Source organism: Notolepis coatsorum, assembly GCF_963971535.1.
Source record: "Notolepis coatsorum genome assembly, chromosome: 1".
NCBI classification, from domain to species: domain Eukaryota; kingdom Metazoa; phylum Chordata; class Actinopteri; order Aulopiformes; family Paralepididae; genus Notolepis; species Notolepis coatsorum.
The window spans coordinates 283,777,679-283,800,465 of NC_140165.1; the positions used below are offsets into that span (position 1 = coordinate 283,777,679).

Below are 22,787 nucleotides of genomic sequence, written 5' to 3' on the forward strand. Positions count from 1 at the left end.
AAATACATTAAAATAATAAACAAAACCATTAGTAAGATGGACCCATTACCTGTTAACCAGATACATTAAAATAATAAACAAAACCACTGATAAGATTCAATCTTTACCTGTTAACCCAAATAACACAGGAATTAATGTCTTGTCTTATCCTTTTTGGCCACAAGATGGCGCCTTGGTTCTTAGATTCTAATGGGAAGACATGCAACAGCGTCAGGGTTGAAGTCTACTCAATGTGTTACACAGAAAAGATCGTCACTTCTAAATAACTCCACAGAAAGTGCACAAAAGTTACTCTTCACCATAGGTAGTTAATGTATATAATCTGGTTCATTGCCCAGCAACTTATCCATACATTTACACCACAATAATGCTCTTTTAACCCAAAGATATGTCTAGAACCACAGAGCAGTCCTTACCTCTTAACAACCAGAGAGAAACTGGCGCTAGAGGGAAGCACGCTCAGAAATGAGAGACGCGAGGGGAAATACGTCACTTCGGCAGGAAGTGACGATGTTTCAAAACAAAAGACTTTTGATAATAAAATAATAATAATAAACAAAACAATGAAAAAAGGGTGTTTTGGCGAAATTCACAAGAGGGACATATTAACCTGTTACATTCACCCCCCCCGAATTTCCCCAAAATCACCTAGCACCAAAGCTGCACTTCAACACTAAGGACGCGCATAAGACACCGCTCAATTCTACCCCTCTGGATCAGTCAACACACTGTTAGCAGGCAAGAGAGAAACAAAGAGAAAAAAAAATAGATAGTCTACCACTGACCCAAACTGGCACAAGAGACAAAGGACCTAATCCCCCAGTCGACTCAAAAGTCACCCCCATAAGAGGTTCAGAGAATAAAAAGATTGATCAAGTCTCAGAATTCCCCTAGACCAGCACGACGCCTGATACGCCACACCATTCTTGGCACTTATTAAAGAAATGATAGACACCTACTAAGAAAAAACTAACCGGGTCTCTAGTGCTCCAGACTCTAGCTCCATCCCTCACACTCGTCTCTGAGCTATCACCCCTGTATATAGGAGATCTCTAGCACCTGAGTAATCGAGAAGAAACAGAAATCCCCCCACTAACACCCACTGGCTTCTAAAAAAAAATTCTGGGTCTCTAGGCCCTGGTCTCTAGCTCCACCCCTCACTCGTCTCTGAGCTATCACCCCTGTATATAGGAGATCTCTAGCATCTGAGTAATCGATAAGAACTAGAAATCAATTACCAACACCCACTACCCTAAAAAAATAAATCCTGCATCACAAATTAACCTGCATCCTCACCGTCACCCAAGTATGTCCCACCCTCTGCTAGGCTCCTAACCCTCATAGACTAAGGTAGAAAAAAAAACTGGAATACTCGAACAGTAGTAGCGGAAAAAAAACTTGAATGAATGAAATAATTATATCACAATAATGGATTGACCAAACAGATCAATAACTTCCACTGTCCTCTAGAACAGACAGAAAAATGGACATTCACTGGACATCCTCTCCCTTTCAGAAAGAACACAATGTCCTCTTTTTTCCATGGAACCACCTGACATTTTTCTCCTTTCTTCAATTGTCAACCTTTTCTCCTTTTTTTGATTTATTCAAAATGCCCCACACGGCCAAGAGTGACCAACTTGGAACGAAGGCGATCTTCAGCTTCCCTCGGCGATCGAGACGACATCGATGGCAGATGAATCCGAAGGTCGACGGCACCAATGTAACCGATGGTTTAGCTTGCGTTGTGTTCTGGTGTACTGTCAATAATCAAGCAGGACTGGATCTCAGGTTGTTTATTCACCCTGTTAACCCAAATAACACAGGAATTAATGTCTTGTCTTATCCTTTTTGGCCACAAGATGGCGCCTTGGTTCTTAGATTCTCTTAACAACCAGAGAGAAACTCCATTTTAATTCACATTGCAATAGCACATTGAGTGAATAATACAATATGGGTCACTCATCCATCTGTTAAAACAGATACAAAATAATACAATATGCCAATAATAAGATTGACTCATTACCTATTAATAATTGATAATAAAATAATAATAATAAACAAAACAATGAAAAAAGGGTGTTTTGCCGAAATTCACAAGAGGGACATATTAACCTGTTACACGAACTTGAACTGAACGTACTGTATATCCGCTAAATGAACATAATTGAGAACGCGTTCATTCTCAGCCCTGTGTAACGGAGTTCAAAAGTGCGTTCATTCTCAGCACTCTATTATAACGGCGTTCAAAGATGTGCCATATTTCATATGCATTTCAGCCGTAAACTCAGTTAAAACACACTGTAAACAGGCTTAAAAATTATGCGTAAAACCACCCGATCTGGCAACGCGCCTGTCACCCCCTGCTACGTCATCAGACTCCTCCTCACAACAAGCAGTGGAACAGCAGAATCTGCGCGCAGAAGCCGAGAGCTGCAGCAGCACTCGCTCAGTCAGAGTCAGACTCTACCTCTAGACGTCGTCGTATGCATTTAAAAGAGTTTACAATTCAAACTATTTGATAAACTTCTACTTTCAGCCCGGAAATGCATTCTGATAAACTGGATTAAGGATAAGCCTCCATTTTTACAAATGTGGTATAGAGAGATCTTCGGTGTGCTACCCCATGAAAGACACTGCAATGCATAGAGGCAACAACGCTTCCTTTCAGGAGGTGTGGGCAGGGGCGGACCTAGCACATTTGGCGCCCTAGGCGAGATTCACCACTGCGCCACCAGACCGTTTTAGATTTTTGGCTCATTTTCCCTTATGTTAGAATTTTTTTTATGTAAAAATAATGGTTGCAGATATAGAGGGGGGCGCCAAAACTGCACAGAGAATTATTATTATTATTTTTTTTTAAATAAAGTTTTTTTAAATGTTATTTTATTTATTTTTTATTTTTTTGGCGCCCCCCTCTGGGTGGCGCTCTAGGCGACCGCCTATATCGCCTGTAGGAAGGTCCGCCCCTGTGTGGGCCCCACTATTAGACTATTTTCCTGCTGAAATTTCTCGGATCCTTCTAAAGGCCCAGTGCCCCATTGTATGGACAGACCTAGGATAGGAAAAAATAAATATATGTATGTCTACATGTGAATGGGCTCGAGGCAAGTGCAATACTGTACAGTGCCTGTCTTGGTCTGCGATCCTTTTTGCTTGTTTTTCTTTTTGTTTTGTTTTTGCTTGCTTATGGTGTGGATGATGGCATAGAGATGAACTGGAGGACCCCTCCCCCCCTTGGCCCAATGTGTGTTTTTGTAATGTAAGTAACTGTACGTGACAAATCTATAATAAAAAAAAAAAGAACTAAAAAGAACTAAATTAGTTCATTTTTGAAACCATGAACTTTAGTTCAACATTTTGAATTATGAACTATGAACTGAACTAGTTAATTTAAAAGATTTTGAACTGTGAACTGAACTAGTTCATGTAGAAAGTGAACTTTCCCAACACTGACTACTACTAGTACTACTGTGTGTTCTGTTTACTTAGTTTACAGTATCCTGTTATAGAATAAACCGTTGCCAGACACAGCAGAGAGAGAGAGGACAGACATGACAGAGAGGACAGACACAGCAGAGAGAGGACAGACATGGCAGAGAGAAAGGAAAGACACAGCAAACAGAAGACAGACAGAGTTCAGCGTCGTCTCTCTGGTCAGAAACAACGTCACCACATCCGTAATGCTCTCTTAGATGCATACATTGGACCATGTCTACACCAACATATACTGTAGGTGCAACAATACATTGGACCATGTCTACACCAACATATACTGTAGGAGCAACAATACATTGGACCATGTCTACACCAACATATACTGTAGGAGCAACAATACATTGGACCATGTCTACACCAACATATACTTCCTGTGTATCAGATTCCCCTAGGTTAAAAAATAAATACGCAATTTAAATCAGAAAATGTTCCATGTTGACTATTTCTGACTTCTGACAAGTTTTTTTTCCATTAACTAAAAATAGACAAAAATGTCATCCGTTTTCGTCGACTAAATCTAGACTAAAACAAAAAAGACAAAATTTTGACGAAAACTGACATGCTCAGACATTTAGTTGACTAAAACTGACTAAACGAAAAATAAATGAAGATGACTAAATATGATGAAAATGAAAAAGGAGCACTTGACACATGACTAAGACTAAAACTAAAATGAAAATAGCTGCCAAAATTAACACTGGTGGCAGAGCAGGATGACTGGGTAGGTGGTGTCTGGGAACTGGCTGGATAGGTTGTGTCTGGTTAATGACTGATAGGTAATGTCTGGTTACTGACTTGTTTCTGTCTTGTTTGGTTAGACTTTTTAATTGTTTGGCCTCCTGTAACTTTTAGGGTTTTGCTCTCCTCAGGGAGAAAAAGCCCTAGTGTTACCTGATGGTAATTAACCTGCCTGTCTGTCCTGATTGCATTCATTGGTACCTACTACCTGGTGTGCCTAGTTAGGTTGGCTTTATATGCTCTTCCTGGTTACTATTCAGGCTGTCAGTTCTGTATCATTAGGGGATCCGCTCGGCATCACTCATGCACTGTCCTCGCACGTGCACGCGCACTGAATAAAATTCCACAAATGTACCTTTAATACCAGTATTCATCTGACCACACCCCTCGTTAGCTTACCTTCATAAGCAGGTGTGTGGTCACCTGCTCTCCTCCTTCTCGCTTTCACCACAAGGAAGTGCCTCGGTAGTACCCCACTTGACGTGTTGTTAGTTGAAAAGAGTTGTGACGAGTTTACATTGTGCTTAGTTTTTTCTTCTCTCATAACTGTTCAAAGGAAAAAGCTAAGTCATAATGTCTTCTTCGGAGAGTAGACCCACTCTTCACCAGCGGTTCTCCATTCCCGCCTCCTTCGTGCGTTTTGGTGCGGGGCTGCTGCCACTTTCGTGGTTGTCGACCCAGCCCAGGAGGCAGCCGATGGGTAGTTTGCCTCTCCGAGGAGCCGAGACATCGGTGCCGTCGCTCCGGCGATGGCATGATCTCGACTCTGGTTCCTCTGGTTCCAGGGAATCGTCCGTTGTTGAACGGTCGGTTGTTTTGGGTCCGGAGGATTTGGGACGCAAACTTTTCGCGTCTGCCCGTTCACGTCGCAAGATGGTGGCATGCAGGCGCGAACGGCCTGGTTTTTGGGAATTGCTGGAGACCAGCGAGGATGCGTCGGGCTCTGCATGTCCGATGGAAACTGAGGATTTCATGGAAGAGTCGGACGGATTCTTGTTTGAAGGTCCTGTGGAGGCGAGTATCCCTCCTATCCAGGAAACACCGGAGGGGGGAGAAATGGCTCCTTGGGACGCCTTGTTCGAGGATGTCGAGGAACCACCTCGGCCTCATCAGCAGGATGCCCTGCTATCAGCCACATCAGACTGTGGCTCCTCAATGGGTCGAAGCCTGCTGCATGTGAGGGATGCGGGTTCGGTGGAGGAAGGTCAGCAGGGGGAACTGCGGGCTTTGTTTCCCGAGCTCATGGCGGTAGCTGCCGCTGCAAACGGCGTGCCGCTGCCGCTGCCATTGCCTGCTCCTGTCCCCGACGATCTCATAGGTCATCTCTGGCAGCGTCGCCCGGTGAGAGGGGTGGATGTTGTCTACCCATTTTTCCCCTCAATGGGGGCCTATGTTCGTCAGGATCAGGCGGTTTCTAACATCATGGGACTTACCCCCGCCTACGTACCAGTTACGCAGGTGTCGGGGTTGGTCAAAGGTATGAGAGAGGGCGTGCCACGGCTTGATAGGCCGATGGCCGCTCTCCTCTGTCCGGATATGGTGTGGGAACCATTATGCAAGCTGGTTCTCCATGGAAGATCGGCTAGGCGATTGGCATATTGGGGTGACCAGTCATTTATCGCTGGTACACAATCGCTGGCTGTGGCTTCTAACATCGCCCACCTGGCTAGATTTGTATCGGGGATATTGACGGGCGGCATGGATCTGACCGAGGTAAAATGCAATCAGATCACCCAGGCGGCAGGAGCTGTCCTGCATCTTACCCAGGAGCTGGCCATAGCCTCGGGGAAGATGCGCGCCCTGGCCACCCTGACCCAGCGCCACCTTTGGCTGGAGCAGGCTCGAGTGCCGGAGAAGAAGAGAACCCCTCTTCTGACGGCCAGCCTCTCCGATGCTGGACTGTTCGGGAAGGCCCTGCAGCTGATGACCTCAACGTGCAGAGAGATGGCAGAGGAGAGATCCGTTCTCCAACCCCATTTTCCGCCTCCCGTCCTTGCCGGTGGAGTCAGAAGGCTTCCACGACATCGAGCTCCCTCCGCCGTGCCTACCACTGCCTCCGCCGCCGCTGCTGGCCCCTCCACCCCCAAGAAGGCCAGGAGAAGAGACGGCGCTTCTGCTACCGCCGGCCCATCCACGACCGGAGGAGACGGTAGGGAACGTCGAGACCAGCAGACAGTTACCTACCGTCCCTCCGGGGCTCCTCGGGGTGGCAAGACTCGAGCGGCGCGAGGTAGCAGACGCCACTAAAAGTGACTATTCCCTCTCGCCACCGATCCTCTACACCCTCTTCGGCCCCTCATGATTATGTTTTTGTGCCGTGGAAATAAAGAGTTCCCCGATATAAGGGGAACTGTATTATTGGCCAAACAAACTGTGTGTTTCTTCAACAAATCATATGATGGGGTTGCGTAAATGTGAATCTGCACTATTACATTGAGGGATGAGTCATGTTGTGTTACGAGATTAGGCAAGGTCTGCAAGCATACACTCAGTCGTAGGAGGTTCTATTAGCCTGACGCTCCACATGCAGGTAGAAACTGGCGGTATTTCCATTGCTTGAACAAAGTAAATGTGTCCCACAACGCTGTTGTGTTAGTTGCAGTAATACTCGTACACACACGTTCCACGGCCTGGCCGTTACTCTCTGTCAGCGTTTGCTATGTATGACATAGAAAGCGGGTGTAGGATTCACACACATACGACTTGTTTTGTTATAAATCCTGTTCACATTTGTGGGTAGCGGGCATTGTATTAGCTTACGCTATACATTGGCATTCTATCGAAGGTTTCAAAATGCTACAGTTGTTATTATGTGTAGGGAAAAAGGGTTTTTTGTGAGGGGGTGTCGAATAAACCCCTCCTTTCCACTTGGTTGGTTTAGGAGATTTTTTCTCATTCTGCTGAGCCAGTCAGGGCCGAGTCGTTCGAACGTCTTGGCAGGGAGGGGGGGGGGGGGGGGGGAGGGTTGTCCTGACGTGACTCCTATTACAAACAGGAGCCGTGTACAGGGTTTCCCCCCGTCATAGCAATGTTGCTATGGCGACGGCTTCCGTGAGTTAAGATCTTTACGTAAGGTTGTGGTGTTAAGGTGTCGAGTTAGAGCGTAGGACTTGCGGGTCTGCTACGCTCGATTTATGTGTAAACTTGAGTCAGTTGGTCACGTGACTCACAGTTGGCATGTCTTTTTCACAACTACGACTCATGTGGGAAGGCTTCTGGGAAAGTTCGGTCTGTACTCTCTGACAAAAGGAGTGACTGGATGTAAAAAATAAACAGTTTTTTACTCCCAGCTGTGCAGTTGGGTTCATACGGTTGATGCTTATTCTTTATTATTATAAAGAGTTGGATGAATCTATATGAATTGGAAATGGGGGACCCTGATGGAAACAAGACTAACGTCTTTCTCAGGTCTGCATCCCCTTAACAGTTGTATGTATTGAGCCGTACTGTATTGTACCCATTCTGCAATCTGTTGAATAAAGTTTTCATTCATTCATTCATGGAGTTGGTTGCATCCCGCCCCTCTTGTCGTTCCCCTGGGCGCCTTGGGGATTCAATAAGATGGTCTACATAGCCTATTATTGATGTGGATATGCCCGACGCACACATAGTGCTAGCTCGGGATGTTCTGCTGGACATTAAGCAACTGACTGGCGCGCCTTGGTTGCTTGGGGATAAAACAGCGTTTTTATAAAGCAATTGGGATGGGGGTTTTCCTCTTCCGACGACCTGTGTGGTTGTCGACGGGTTCTCGTTCATATCAGGGGATGATAACGGAATGGATCTGGACATATCTAGAAGGGTGGCGCCTTCTTTTCATGTTTAAGATCAACACGCATATCTGCCCCTTCTCCTGGAGTTGGCATGTCGGCGTGGTTAGGGCACGGGACTGGTTCTGGTCACGCTGGTCCGGATCAGTTAAACCCGTTGTCCGCCGGGGATGCAGATCTGCTGTTCTGGTACCCTGAGGGACTTGGGCTTTTTTCAGGGGGAAAAATGCTAGGTCGGTCCGGGTGTCACAGGGTTAAGCGCTATGGAGCCCTTGTTGGGTGCATTGTATTCTACACTGTAGTAATGGCTTACGGCCGTGCCAGCCTGTACACGCCCGATCTCGTCGGATCTCGGCCGCCACGCAGGTTGGTCTTGGTTAGTACTTGATTGGGTGACCTCCTGGGAATACCAAGTACGGGGTGTTGGGGCTGGTTTTCCATTCTTGCGCTCTTCTCTTACGCATGGCGAAGAGGGGTCTGTTGGAGTGGTCTTTGACCTCCTCAGGGGACCCTGTGCTCCCCGTATCACCGGGCCCGGTCCGAAGTAATGTTTTCGTTGACCCGTAGGCCCGGGATAACCCTGTTGGAAACTGGAACACGGGTACTGCGGCAGTGCCGCAGGTATGTTTTGGAGTTTTTTTCCTGAGGGGTTATGGGACCAACCACCGCATAGGGTAACGACTAGGTGGTTGGTTCTCTGGTGTGTTGGAGCAGTGTCAACTCCCGGGTTAACCGGTTGAGGGTGCCCCTGCACGTTCATGACGTCTGCCAATCATGTCAGCCTTCTCTGCCTCAACCCCTCTGGGTGGGGGTTTTTAAATGGAGGCTTGGTCATGCAACAACGCCAGCATGCGCCCCTTCCGCCGGGGCGGCTGTGTTCAGCTGTCCCCTCTGGCGCCTGTCTCGTCCGCAGTCTCCAGGCTCTGGTTAACAGCCTGTTGCCTGGTTTTCCCCGGTGCGCTGCCTGCTTCCGTTGGTTAACCTTTTTTGTGTGCTTACGGCCATGCTGACTGCCTGTTCTGCAGGGTCAGTGTGCCAGGCGGTGTACTATTGGGGGGACAGGGCCCGCTCGGCTGAGGGGCCTTTGTCCGAATACGCTGGCGATGTGGGGGGCGGGGTCATTAAGTGCCCACCTGGTGGGGTCTTGATGCTGGCATCATGGACTTCTCCGGGCCCCCGTTCCAGGGGGTCCAGTCCCTTTGGTGGGTCTGGGCCTTCCTTCGCGCTCCGCTGCTACGGCCTTGCCACGGGGTTGGGTTTGCCCTTGACTAAAAAAACAAACAAAGTCTAAGGGCCAGCCGTGGCTAAATGACACCACCAGAGCCCAGAGGAGAGAGTACAGGAGAGCAGAGCGTAAGTGGAAAAATGATAGACTCCATGTCTCTCTCGAGATGCTTAGAGACACTCGCATCAGATATCAGTTAGCAGTTAAAGCAGCGAGAGCCGCATACTTCTCAGACCTCATCTGTAACTCTCAAAACCCCAGGACCCTATTTGCCACCATTAACTCTTTCATTAGCCCCCCCCCTAGAACTAGCCTGGATGTGTCTCCAACCAAATGTGAGGAATTCTTAAAATTCTTCATAAACAAAGTTGAGGTAATCAGAAACAACATCACACCACCTACACGTAGCTTAGATGTCTCGCCGCCCTGTTCATCCACCCTGGCCTGTTTTCAACCCATCACCCTCTCTACTCTCACAGATATAGTCTCAGCCATGAAACCAACCACCTCCCCCCTTGACATAGTTCCCTCTGTTCTTCTCAAAGAAGTATTTCCCACAACTGGCCCCAGCATCCTCTCTATCATTAACACCTCCCTAGTCACTGGTACCGTTCCAACCTGCTTCAAACAAGCAGTGGTCCAGCCCCTTCTGAAAAAACCCAACCTAGACTCCACCCAGCTCAATAATTACAGGCCAATCTCCAAGCTCCCATTCCTATCAAAGGTCCTTGAAAAGGCTATTCTCTCCCAGCTGTCTCCCTACCTGCACTTGAATAACATCCTGGACACATTTCAGTCAGGTTTCAGAGCCAACCACAGCACAGAATCTGCCCTGCTTAAGGTCACCAATGACCTGCTCCTCACTACAGACAACCGGGACTGCGCTGTCCTTATGCTCTTAGACCTCAGTGCAGCTTTCGATACAATAGACCATGCTATCCTCATTGACCGTCTCCACCAAGCAGTTGGTGTCAGTGGCACAGCCCTATCATGGTTCACCTCCTACCTCAGTGACAGAAGCTTCTCCGTTAACATCGGAAACTGCTCCTCCCCCTCTGCCTCTCTCTCTTGCGGGGTTCCACAAGGCTCCATCCTTGGCCCTATCCTATTATCCCTATACATGCTGCCCCTTGGTCTGATAATTAAAAAACACAACATCTCTTTCCATTTTTATGCTGACGACACTCAGGTCTATCTCCCCATGAAACCCAACAATATAAACAATCTTGACAGTCTTCATTCCTGCCTAGACGACATCAAATGCTGGATGGCACACAACTTTCTACAACTCAATCACTCAAAATGTGAAATCCTCCTTTTCGGCCCTCCAAACCAAACCAATGTCATTGCCAGCAGCCTGGGTAACCTGTCTCCCCTAGTCAAGCCCTATGTTAAAAACCTGGGCGTGCTCTTTGACCCCGAGTTTTCCTTCAATAGGCAGGTAAACTCGTGGTGAAGGGGTGCTTTTTCCAGCTCCGGTCCATAGCCAAGATCAAGGCCATTCTCTCCCCCTCAGACCTGGAAAGAATAATTCACGCCTTCATATCCTCACGCTTAGACTACTGTAACTCCCTGTACCTGGGGCTAAATAAATCCACCATAGCCCGTCTACAACTCCCCCAAAACGCTGCCGCTAGACTGCTCACAGGTACCCGGAAGAGAGCTCACATCACCCCTGTACTTGCCTCCCTCCACTGGCTCCCGGTGCGCTTTAGAATAGACTTCAAGGTCCTCTTAATGGTGTACAAAGCCCTAAATGGTAAAGCCCCTGCTTACCTAGCAGACCTCCTCACCCCCTATACCAACGCCAGGGCCCTCAGATCGGCTGATAAGGGTCTCCTAACCACTTGTAGGTCCAACTTCAAGTCTAGGGGGGGACATGCTTTTGCGGTCGCAGCCCCTGACCTCTGGAACAGCATCCCCATGTCCATCAAATCTGCCCCCTCCATCGAGTCTTTTAAATCAAAACTCAAAACCCACCTATATCGCCTGGCCTTCCCTGACTCACTTTGACTCTTGCCGTACTTGTTGACGTGTTGTTCTGTTTTTCCTTTGTCTATCCGTTGATTTTATTTTATTTCTCTGTTTATTTTATACTTTTCTTTGTACTTAGCTTAGCCATGTGAAGCACTTTGGTTGACAAGCGTCATGTTTAAACGTGCTATACAAATACATTTGATTGATTGATTGATTGATTGATTGATTGATTGACCCTGTGTTTCTGGGGGCAGTAACGAGGTTGTTCCCTCTGTTCGTTTCCGGGTGGCATGCGGGTTGTGCGTGTGTGTAGTCGTGGGGTCAGGCCACGGCTGCTCACCCTGTGCGTTGAGTTGCTTGAGTGCCTCTTCGCACGGTCGGGTCCATCGCCCTTCCGGGAAACCTCTAATAGGGGGGGTGCCCTCCATTAGGGGGGGTCGGGGGGGCTCGGCCCTCCCTGTTCTGATGGTCGTGGGGGGCTTTCAGCGGGGTGTATTTGTCGGCCGGTGGCTCCGCTCGGCCTCCCTATGTGCATGAGTGATGCCGAGCGGATTCCCTAATGATACAGAACGTTAGGTTATGACTATAACCAAGTTCTGTTAATTAGGGGTGACGCTCGGCATCCGACGCCGCTGCAGCCCTTGACCTCACCTTGTGGTGAAAGCTTGGGAAGGAGGAGAGCAGGTGACCACACACCTGCTTATGAAGGTAAGCTAACGAGGGGTGTGGTCAGATGAATACTGGTATTAAAGGTACATTTGTGGAATTTTATTCTGTGCGCATGCACGTGCGAGGACAGTGCATGAGTGATGCCGAGCGTCACCCCTAATTAACAGAACTTGGTTATAGTCATAACCTAACGTTAATCACTGAACCTACCTGTTAGATAGGAAAGACACAGCAAACAGAAGACAGACAGAGTTCAGCGTCGTCTCTCTGGTCAGAAACAACGTCACCACATCCGTAATGCTCTCTTAGATGCATACATTGGACCATTGTAATGCTTATCTCTCATGCCATGGAGAATAAGTTTGTTTGCCATGTATATTGATTGCTGTGTCGTTGCCTTATCAAGTGTATATCTTTATTGTGTGCTTATGTAGCGCCGTCGCCCGACATGTTTTCTTTCATTACGTGTTTTGGAGACATAGCTTTCTCCCCTTTGCTTTCCCCATTTATCGTGTATTAGAGTTTGTAGTTATTTGCTCTGACGTGTTTTGGAGACAGTGTATCTCCCCTTTTGTTAATACGCCTTTGTCTGCGTGTTTCCTTTTTGCTGACTAAATAAAAGAGTCTCCTTTTGTTTGAAAATCAACACCTGCCTCGTCTTATCCGCTCTACACTGCACCTGGGTCCTACACACCTACCCAACTCGTAACAGCCTGCCATACTAATTATATCCCTGAACGCCTCAGCGACAGCAGATCCTACGTGTTGAACGCAATATCCATTTGAATCTTTTCACATTTGTGGTGCACATTCATGACCCCTAGAGGAAGAACCCTATTGATTTGGGTGACCCCATGACCTTTCCTGTAGCACCACCATCAGGCCAAACTTAGACATTTCAAATGAGTGCATCTCCTGATCACCTTGAAAACGTAAATCTTATTAGGGGCGTGGGTTGGTAGCCAACAGAGACCCTTCCTTAGACTGTCTTCAAAGTGGCTAGTCATAGTGTTCTCATGACGTGTCCTTCATTCCCTTTGATTACAATCACCTTTTTTCCAACAATCAACATGACTGCAATGATGATGTAATGGAGTATTATGGATAGATATTCGCCTACGGCTCCAGTATATGAGATGTTCTATTGTGTTGTGGTGTTGCCTTACTTTTAACTCATTGGCCACCAAAAATTTAATATCTTGTGTTTCGCCGTCAAGCGTTGAGTGCCAAAAACGTAATATCTCGTTTTTAGATATTTTTCCTTTGATCCCCGTTCTAAACAGTCAGCTGGAGCTCCCTGGCATATCTGCCTACATTGGAATTGCAATGACGATCGAATATCACCAGGTGGCAGTATCGCCTACCTTATGAACATGCATTGGCCAGCTATTAGTGTGTTAGTGCCAGCCCCCACAGCCCCAAACAACTAGGGACTCATTGTGAGCAGCAGTGAGCAGGACACGTTCGACAATCGCGATCGCCTAGAGCGAACTATTGGATATTATGAAAAAGACTAAATGGATTATATGGATGATGATTATGGACGATAAAGTGCATTTTCCACCAGACTATGTTGGACTAAGCACTACTGGTAAAACGTAAAACAACTATAATCAAACCGACCGATGAGGAAACCTATTCGGCTCAGTGGTATAGTCTGGCCCGAGCACACAATGGTAACCTGCAATGCAATGGCGAGCAAACTATTGGATATTATGAAGAAGACATAACACGGATTATATGGATGATGATTATGGATGATAAGGTGTGTTTCCACCAGACTATGATGTTGGACTATAAAAAACTATTATCAAACCGACCGATGAGGAAACCTATTCGGCTCTGTCTATAGTCTGGCCCGAGCAAATGAAGAAGACGGATGAGGGCTACCTGACATTATATGTATTGATCCTGTTCTGATTCAAGACACTTTTGGACTCGAAGTGAGAAATGGAGTACCTCTAAACCGCGTGTATACCAAACCCAGCCGCATTTCTCGGAGACGCTCTCTGATTGGCACTGACTGATGCTCTCTGATTGGCCACTGATGCGTTTGCCCAATCCGTGACGAGCTGTGTCTTTGCCAGTGTTGGGCAAGTTACTTTTAAAAAGTAACTAGTTACAGTTACTAGTTACTTCTTCCAAAAAGTAACTAAATTACTTACTCAGTTACAAATTATAAAAGTAACTAGTTAATTCAGAAAGTAACTATTGCGTTACTTTCAAGTAATCTTTTTTACATAAACAACATACACAAATCTAAACAATTTTAATGTTGCTGTGGGACAAAGTGAGACTAGCCTCCAATCAAATGCCATGTATGTAGATATTATTATAATTACTATGTTTATATAGTGGATCATACAAATACAATAGATGTTTTGGAACTTTTGATATCATGTATTTCCCCTCAACAGGCCACAACTGGGCAACATTAAATTATGCTTGTTAAGCACTATACCAAAAATAAATAACAAATATATACTGATTGATTGAACATTTTAAATGTCATGATTAGATTTGTTTAGATGATTAGATTAGATTCTTATATCTGTATTTTGTGTATGTCATAAATGTCATGAATTGAAAATGGGGGACCCTGATGTAAACAAGACGAAAGTCTCCCTCTGGTCTGCATCCCCTTAACAATTGTGTGTATTGAGCTGTACTGTATTGTACCCATTCTGCAATCTGTTAATTAAGACATGCATGACATACAGATATGCTCGCGTGTCTTGTTCGTTGGATTCGTTTTGGATTATTTGGCCACCAAAACAACTATCAAAACGTACACGGACCACGGTCTCACGTTGACTGGCTTGTGTTGTCGCGCTGTGTTTCAGACTCTGGATGAACCCGCCCACCTCTACCTTTGATTGGCTTACCATGGCATTTTACTGGACCTCAGCCAATCGCGCGCTGAGGTTGGCTGAGAAGGACTAACCTCGTTCCCAGCTTTATAGAATGCCTATGGACTCAGAGATCTTTCTGATGAAAAAAAAGCTTCAATCATAGACAGTAACGCGCGGCATTATTTGACAGTAACGGTAACGGCGTTATTAAGATTGGATGAGTAATCCGTTAGATTACTCGTTACTGAAAATACTAATGCCGTTAGTAATGCCGTTCTTTATAACGCTGTTACTCCCATCACTGGTCTTTGCCCATTTCCACGTCAAACTACCTGGCGTTCTATCGCCCATGCTCTAAGACAAACTCTAACCTTAACCAACTTCGAAAGAGTGCCTAAGCTTAACCGTCGAAAGAACTTGCCGTCACGCTCTAAGACAAACTCTAACCTTAACCAACTTCGAAGAGTGCCTAAGCTTAACCAGTGTAGAAACAGGCATCGGCCAATCAGAGAGCGTCTCCGAGAAATGCGGCTGGGTTTGGTATTCACGCCTCTAAACCAAAGGTAACGTCTATTTTACGTGTACTTTACCGAAACTCCATCATGCGTCTATATGATTGCAACGTCGGATAAACCCCCCCCCCCCAACCCCCCCCCCCCCCCCCCCCCCCCCCCCGGCTTTATGAAGAAACAACGTCATGTGTTTACCTTTGACCTGGCAATAATATAGGTTTCAAGCGAGCAGCCGTAAGATTTGCGCATACGCTGCACAAAACACACTTTATCTCACGATCTAGAAAACCAGCATGGATTATTTTGAAACGGGGCAATGAATGTTTATCTTGGGATTGTGAGCGAACGAGGGTATGTAGAAACAAACGCTTTTTTACATGTTGGACTATAAATAGTGTTTGTCGGACTTCCGGTTTGAGATGTTCGGGTAAGCGACCATAGAAAAGAGCTCCCGGTCAAAGAATATCGAAAAAAGGAAGTAAAACTATCTAAAAACAAAATAAAAAGTGACAATTCAAGGATATAAGAGAAAAGGAAGGATGAACACGAGAAAAAGCGAGAGAAAAGGGACCCCAGAAGAAGTACAAACACCGGAGGAAAGGTATCGACACAAAGAGGTGGCGCAGGAGGTAATTCAAGCTAGCATGACCCAGGGCGACAGACCAGAGATGCCCACCTGGGTAGCGGAGCTACAAGCTAGCATACAGACTAGAATACAAGCTAGCGCAATAGCTAACCAAGCTAACACGCAGAGCATTCAGAGCGACATCGACAGACTCAGGGAGAATTAAAGAAGGGTCAGGACGAGCTCAGAGAAGAAATAAATAAGAGACTCGAGACAATTGATGGAAAACTACAGGAACAAGAGAAAGATATAAGGATGCTAGAAAAAAGGACAGCTGAAACGGAGGAATGGAATACAGAAATACAAGAAATTCTAAAGGCGACGCTCGAACAACAAAATATGTTGAGAGAAAAGCTAATGGACTTGGAGGGGAGGTCGAGGAGAAATAATATACGAATATGGGGACTGAGAGAAGGGACAGAAGGAGACTCGATGACCAAATATGTAGACAATCTAATTCGAGGAAAATTGAAAGTGTCAGACCTCGCCAAGATAGAGATTCAAAGGGCACACAGGACCCTAGCGCCGAAGCCACAGATAAACAGACCACGAGAGCAGTTATAGTTAATTTCTTGAAATTCGAAGTCAAAGAAAACATTCTCAGAGCAGCCTGGCAGACGAAGATGGAGGTGGAGGGGCAGAGAATAACCTTCGACAATGACTATTCAACAGAGGTGGCTGTAAAGCATCGGAGCTATGTTCAGATAAAAAAGACTCTGAAAGAGAAAGGAATCAGATTTCAATCACCAATGACCATGCTGAAGGTTCATTGGAAAGAAGGCATAAAGGTGTACAACGACGTGAGGGAAGCGACAAGGGACATGGACCGGAGAGGATGGAAGGTGCCGGGAGGAGAAGAGGAGAGACCGACGCTGATGCAAAGGTTGGAGGAGGCGAACAGATGGACCAGGGTCGGGGGACGAGGAAGAGGAGAGGAGGACGGGACGGTGAAGGAGATCTGAACCAATTCAAAGCGGATCAACTGAGAAGAAAGACGAAAAGACATGGAGAAGGGGAACAGAGAGGAGATGAGAGGGGACACAGTGATCCAGGGAAGGATAAGTACAATACACATTAAACTGGTATACATGGGACACACACAATACAAATAAAGGTAAACATGAAAAGGACTTATACAATGAGAAGATGGTAAAGTACATAATTATACTAAAAAAAATACCAAAAGTAATAAAAAAAGGACATGGAGATTCAAGAGATATATTGAGGTGGATATGAAAGAACCACAGGATTACACGTGACACATAATACAAATAGACGGGAACATGAAAGTGACTAATGCAGAGCTTATGACCGGGAGCTCGGAGGTCGCACACAGAACGAGCTGGACATGTATAGTGCTAATTTCTTAGCCACTAGGGGGAGCCCTCTCACTAGGAGAGCCACTACTCCCCACCCGCCAGCGGGGGAAAGAGGGAGACGACTGAGTCCCTCAACTACCATGGAAGTTCCAAGTGTTAATGTTGAAGTTAATGTTGATTATGGTTATATGTATGTAAATCAGACAGGGTTAGCAGTGGCTACAACCACAAATATTATTTTATGTGACATGGGTAGAACGGGAGAACATTTGGAAAATAAATATGACACAAGTTAAGGGTATCAAAATGATGTCGCTGAATGTGAATGGTATGAATAATCCGATTAAAAGGAGTAAGGTGATGACGAAACTTAAGAAAGAAGAGGCGCAGGTTATCTTCTTACAAGAAACACATCTAATATCACAAGAACATGAAAAGCTGAAGAGATTCGGGTATGAGAATCTGTTTTATAGTTCTTTTAAACAGAACCTTAGAAGAGGAGTAGCTATACTAATTAAGAACACAGTGAAGTTTGAAATGATCAGGGAAATAAGCGATAAAGAGGGGAGGTATGTAATGGTCAAGGGGAAAATGGAAGGTCAAATGGTAACACTAGTGAATGTATATGCTCCACCAGAAAGTGAGAAATATTTATTTGAAACAATCTTTGATATCATAGCGATGGAAGGGGAAGGGGTCCTAATCTGTACAGGTGATTTTAATGTAGTACTGAACTATGACATAGACACGACAAGCACAAAGAAATGGAGGACAAGCATTAGCAAATATATGAATATACAAATGGAAGAATTAGGAATCATGGATATATGGAGAGAAATGCACACACTAGATAGAGAATACACACATTATTCGCATCCACACACAACATATTCAAGGATAGACTATTTTCTCATGACAACAGGGGACAGATACAGGATAGAAAACTGCAGGATAGGGGTGACGGACATATCAGACCATAGCGCAATATATCTGACAGTGAATCTTAAAAGTAGGCGGAAAAATAGTTTGGAGACTGAATGTAGGACTATTAAAAAAACAAAGGTTTGGTTAATGAAGTAAAAGGAGACATAATTAGATACAGAGAAGAAAATGATAATGGAGAGGTAGACCCAAACCTAATCACCCATTCCCCTTAATTGGCTGACATCAATCCCTATCTCCTGAGCCGTTCAGCCATTGTGTAGTGTGATGTGTGCCTGGTGCCAGTGTATGGCAGCCATTGAGCCTGCGTAGCCCAAGGTTGGGTGCTACCAGTGGTGGTGAAGGAGGCAATTTCCACCCTACATTGTAAAGCGCTTTGAGTGTCTAGAAAAGCGCTATATAAATGCAAGTAATTATTATTATTATTATTTTATGGGATGCACTAAAGGTAGTAATACGTGGAAAATGTATAGCAAAGACGGCATTACTCAAGAAGGCCAGAATAGAGACATACCAGAACTTGATAAAGAAACTGAAAGAATTAGAGAAAGAACACCAAAGCTCAAAGAACCAAAAGACACTTAGAGAGGTAAAGGAAGTTAGAGGAAAGATAAACAAAGAACTGCTGACAGAAATAGAGAAGAAAGCTAGATACATGAAACAGACATACTATGAAGGAGGACTGAGAGCGACCAGACTTTTAGCTAGACGAATCAGGACACAACAAAAACTGAACACAATACACACAATAAGGGACACGAACACAAACAAAATACTAAGAGAACCAGCTGAAATAGAGAAGACATTTGAAGAATACTATAAGAAACTATACACACAACCGATAGCGGCAGGAGAAGAGGAGATAGAGATTTTTTTTAGGGAAATTAGATCTACCATCGATAGGGAAGGAACAGAACGAAATAGTAAACGCAGAGATTACAGAACAAGAAGTGGGGAATGCGATCAGTAAAGCAAAGAGCAGTAAGTCACCGGGTAGCGACGGATTCCCCTCTGAATTCTACAAAACATTTAGACACGAACTGAGCCCCATATTAGAAGCAGCATTCAGACACACGATGAAAGAAGGCACAATGCCACCTTCATGGAAATAAGCCATAATTACTACAATTCCAAAATAAGGGAAATATAGAGAACTATGTAGCAGTTTCAGACCTGTGTCCATACTTTTTTTTTTAACAATATATTTATTGGGTTTTAGTTTGCAAATTACAACATGTATATCAGCAGAGCAGTATTCAGCAAACATTTTCACCCCGTTCTCCCTCCCCTAACCCCACCCCACACAAAATAATAATTAACTTCAAAAACAGGTTCACATAGGAAGGATACAGATTTAAATAAAAAATAAACATAAATAAATAATAATACAACCAAAATGTTTTACACATTAAGTAAAGGGTGTTTCTTGTCGTTTTTACACAATAATAAGAGTTGTCCCACAGTACTCCCCCTAATCCCGTTCTTGTTGAAGCAAGTTCCCAACATTCGTATTATGTTTTAAGAAGTACACAAATGGTCCCCAGGCATTATCAAAAATGTTTTGTTTACGTCTAACAATATACACCATCTTTTCCATTGACATATTTGAAGCCATTTCTTTAATCCACATACCAATTCTTGGTCCATCAACATTTTTCCAATTAAGAGCTATTACACGTTTTGCTTGTAATATGCACATATCTATAAATCTAAACTCTTTGCGTTGTAGATGTGGGGTGGTAGGATATAAACCAAGAATAAAAAGCTTGGGATTCAATGGCAACTTCTTTGATAAGATTTGATCGATCAGATCAATAACATCTTGCCAGAAGGTTTTCACTTTCACACATTCCCATATGCAGTGGAACAGTGTCCCCCTTTCCTCACTACACTTAATACAAGTATCTGGAATATTATCATTAAACGTATGCAATTTAACAGGAGTTATATATGTACGCATCAGCCATTTATATTGTATACGTTTTAGGTTGCTACTGACTGTCTGACTCTGTGCCTCTTTACATGCCACGCTCCATTCTTCTAAAGATATTTCCTCCTCTATGTCTTCGTTCCATTGATTCAGTTTTGATTCAGATGATTCATCTGAACCAGATACAAATAAGTCGTATAGCATTGAAATGATCTGTGTCCATACTTAATGTAGATTACAAGATGTATACATCAATAATATCCAAAAGATTTGAGACATTTATGACAGATATTATAGACGAGGACCAGACCGGATTCATTAAAGGAAGGCACACACAGGATAACATAAGAAAGACAGTGCAGGTGGTAGAGGAGATACAAAAGGAAGGAGGAAGTGCAGTATTAGTTAGCCTAGATGCAGAAAAAGCATTCGCAGTGTAAGCTGGATATTTCTATATAAAGTATTGGAGTAAATTTGGATTAGACAAAAATGCTATGAAAACAATTAGGGCATTATATCAAGAACCGACGGCAAGGATTAAGGTAAATGGTAGTCACGGACCGGATTAAACTAGAGAGAGCTACCAGACAGGGTTGTTGTCTTTCGCAGACACTCTTCGATGTATTCATCGAACCACTGGCTCAACTAATTAGACAGACCAAAGACATCAAAGGGGTGGAGATAAGGGGAACAGAACATAAATTGGGACTGTTCGCAGACGACGTGATAGTATATATGAGGCAACCAGACATAAGCTTTCCGACACTGATGGATTTACTGACAGAATATGGATATTACTCAGGGTATAGACTCAACGTGACGAAGACACAGACTTTAGCACTGAACTACACGCCAGCGATAGAGATCAAAGAAAAATACAAAATTAAATGGGACATGGACAGGATCAAGTACTTAGGGGTGAACATTACAAGAGGGGTGGAGGGGCTATACGAGGCAAACTATACACAGATTAATCAGAAAATCAAGAGAGACCTAGAAAGATGGACAGTAATGCCCCTAGATTTCAGCTCAATGATCGAAATCATTAAGATGAACATATTACCAAGGTTATTATACCTATTTCAGTCTTTACCTATATTAATACTACAAAAACAATTCAGGGAATGGGATAGACAGATATCAAGATTAATTTGGGGGGGGGGGGGGGGGGGGGAGACCAAGGATCAGATATGTGACTCTACAACTACCAAAGGAGAAAGGAGGAATGGCAGTACCCAGTTTAGAAGGCTATTACAATGCAGCACAGTTTAGGACAGTAGCATGCTGGTGCAATGTGAATTATGAAGCCAAATGGAAAGATATAAAAACCAAAAGAGAGGGATTCGAAGTGCAGGCACTAATAGGAGATATGGAGCTGTTCAGAAGACAGGAACAACTACTGGACCCAATTACCAAATTTACTATAAACATATGGAACACAATAGTAAAGAAATACAAGCTAGAAAAAGATACTGAGATGGATAACACACGACAACAAATTCAAACCAGGGATAGACGACCATGGGTTCAAAAGATGGGAACGGGGGGGGGGGGATAACAGCAATATGTACAATGATAGGAGGGGAGATGCAGACTCTACAAAAATTGAAAGAAAGATTCGGACTAGAGAATAGAGACCACTTTAGATATTTACAGATTAGAGATTACTATAACAAAGAAATAAAACAAGACAGAGACAAAGAACAGAATGGGGTAATTAGGATAATGGTAAAATCATATGAAGGAAGGAAGGGGAGGGTTATATCAGCACTATATCAGGCAATAATGGACAGTAAGGGAATTACAACCTTGTATGTAAAAGAAAAGTGGGAGAAAGAGTTAGAAATAGAGATAACAGAGGAGGAATGGTATACCACATGTAAGATACAACAATCAACCACAGGATCAAGGATATGGAGGGAGTTTGGGTGGAAAAACATAATTAGATTCTTTATAACACCAGAAATACAGGGCAATTACACACCAGCACAGAAACCATGTTGGAGAAAGAAGTAGCGAACCACACACACATATTCTGGGGATGTCAGAAAATAAGAAACTATAGGAGAGATAATAAATGAAATAGTAGGATACGAAATACCCCAGGCAGGCCAAGTATTGTATCTGGGGAACCTATCACAGGAAGGAATTCAGGGGGAAGACAAATACTTGATTAAGATACTATTAGTAGCAGCCAAGAAAGCTTTGACTAAACTGTGGTACAGAGTAGAAGCACTGACGAAGGAACAATGGACAGAAATAATAGAGGGGATACAGGAAATGGAGAGAATCACACATATGCTGAGGCTGCAAGAGGAGAAATTTGAGTCAAAATGGGAAAAGTGGGAGGAATATAGGAAGAAAAAGAACGACATCACAGAAGAGTGAAAAGGAAACAAGAAAACAAATGTAAATAAACAATGTAAATATAGAATGGACCGAAGGACCCATGTCACCTTTTTTTCTTTTTGTCTATTTGTTTTTTATTTTTATTTATTTTTGATACTATGTCTTTATAATTTTGTATGTTGAACTGTATTGTCTATGTTGTTGAAAAAATGAAAATAAAAAATTAAGTTTAAAAAAGAAAATAGTGTTTGTCAAATGAGCCATACTATTGTCTCCATAGCTATAATATAGAATATACAATAGCTCCGCAAAGATGGTGAAATATCGTGAAAATGGTCCAAAAAACCTGGCGCCAGGCAGTACAGATGGGGAAAGGGCGTG

At 44.2% G+C, this 22,787-nt stretch overlaps 1 protein-coding gene across 1 annotated transcript in view; it reads left to right on the top strand.

Annotated features, from left to right (window-relative positions):
* The window catches only part of alp3 (alkaline phosphatase 3), a gene marked incomplete at its 3' end in the record, with an annotated part of 108,068 nt that overhangs the window by 32,859 nt on the left and 52,422 nt on the right, over positions 1 to 22,787 (top strand). The window lies entirely within an intron of this gene.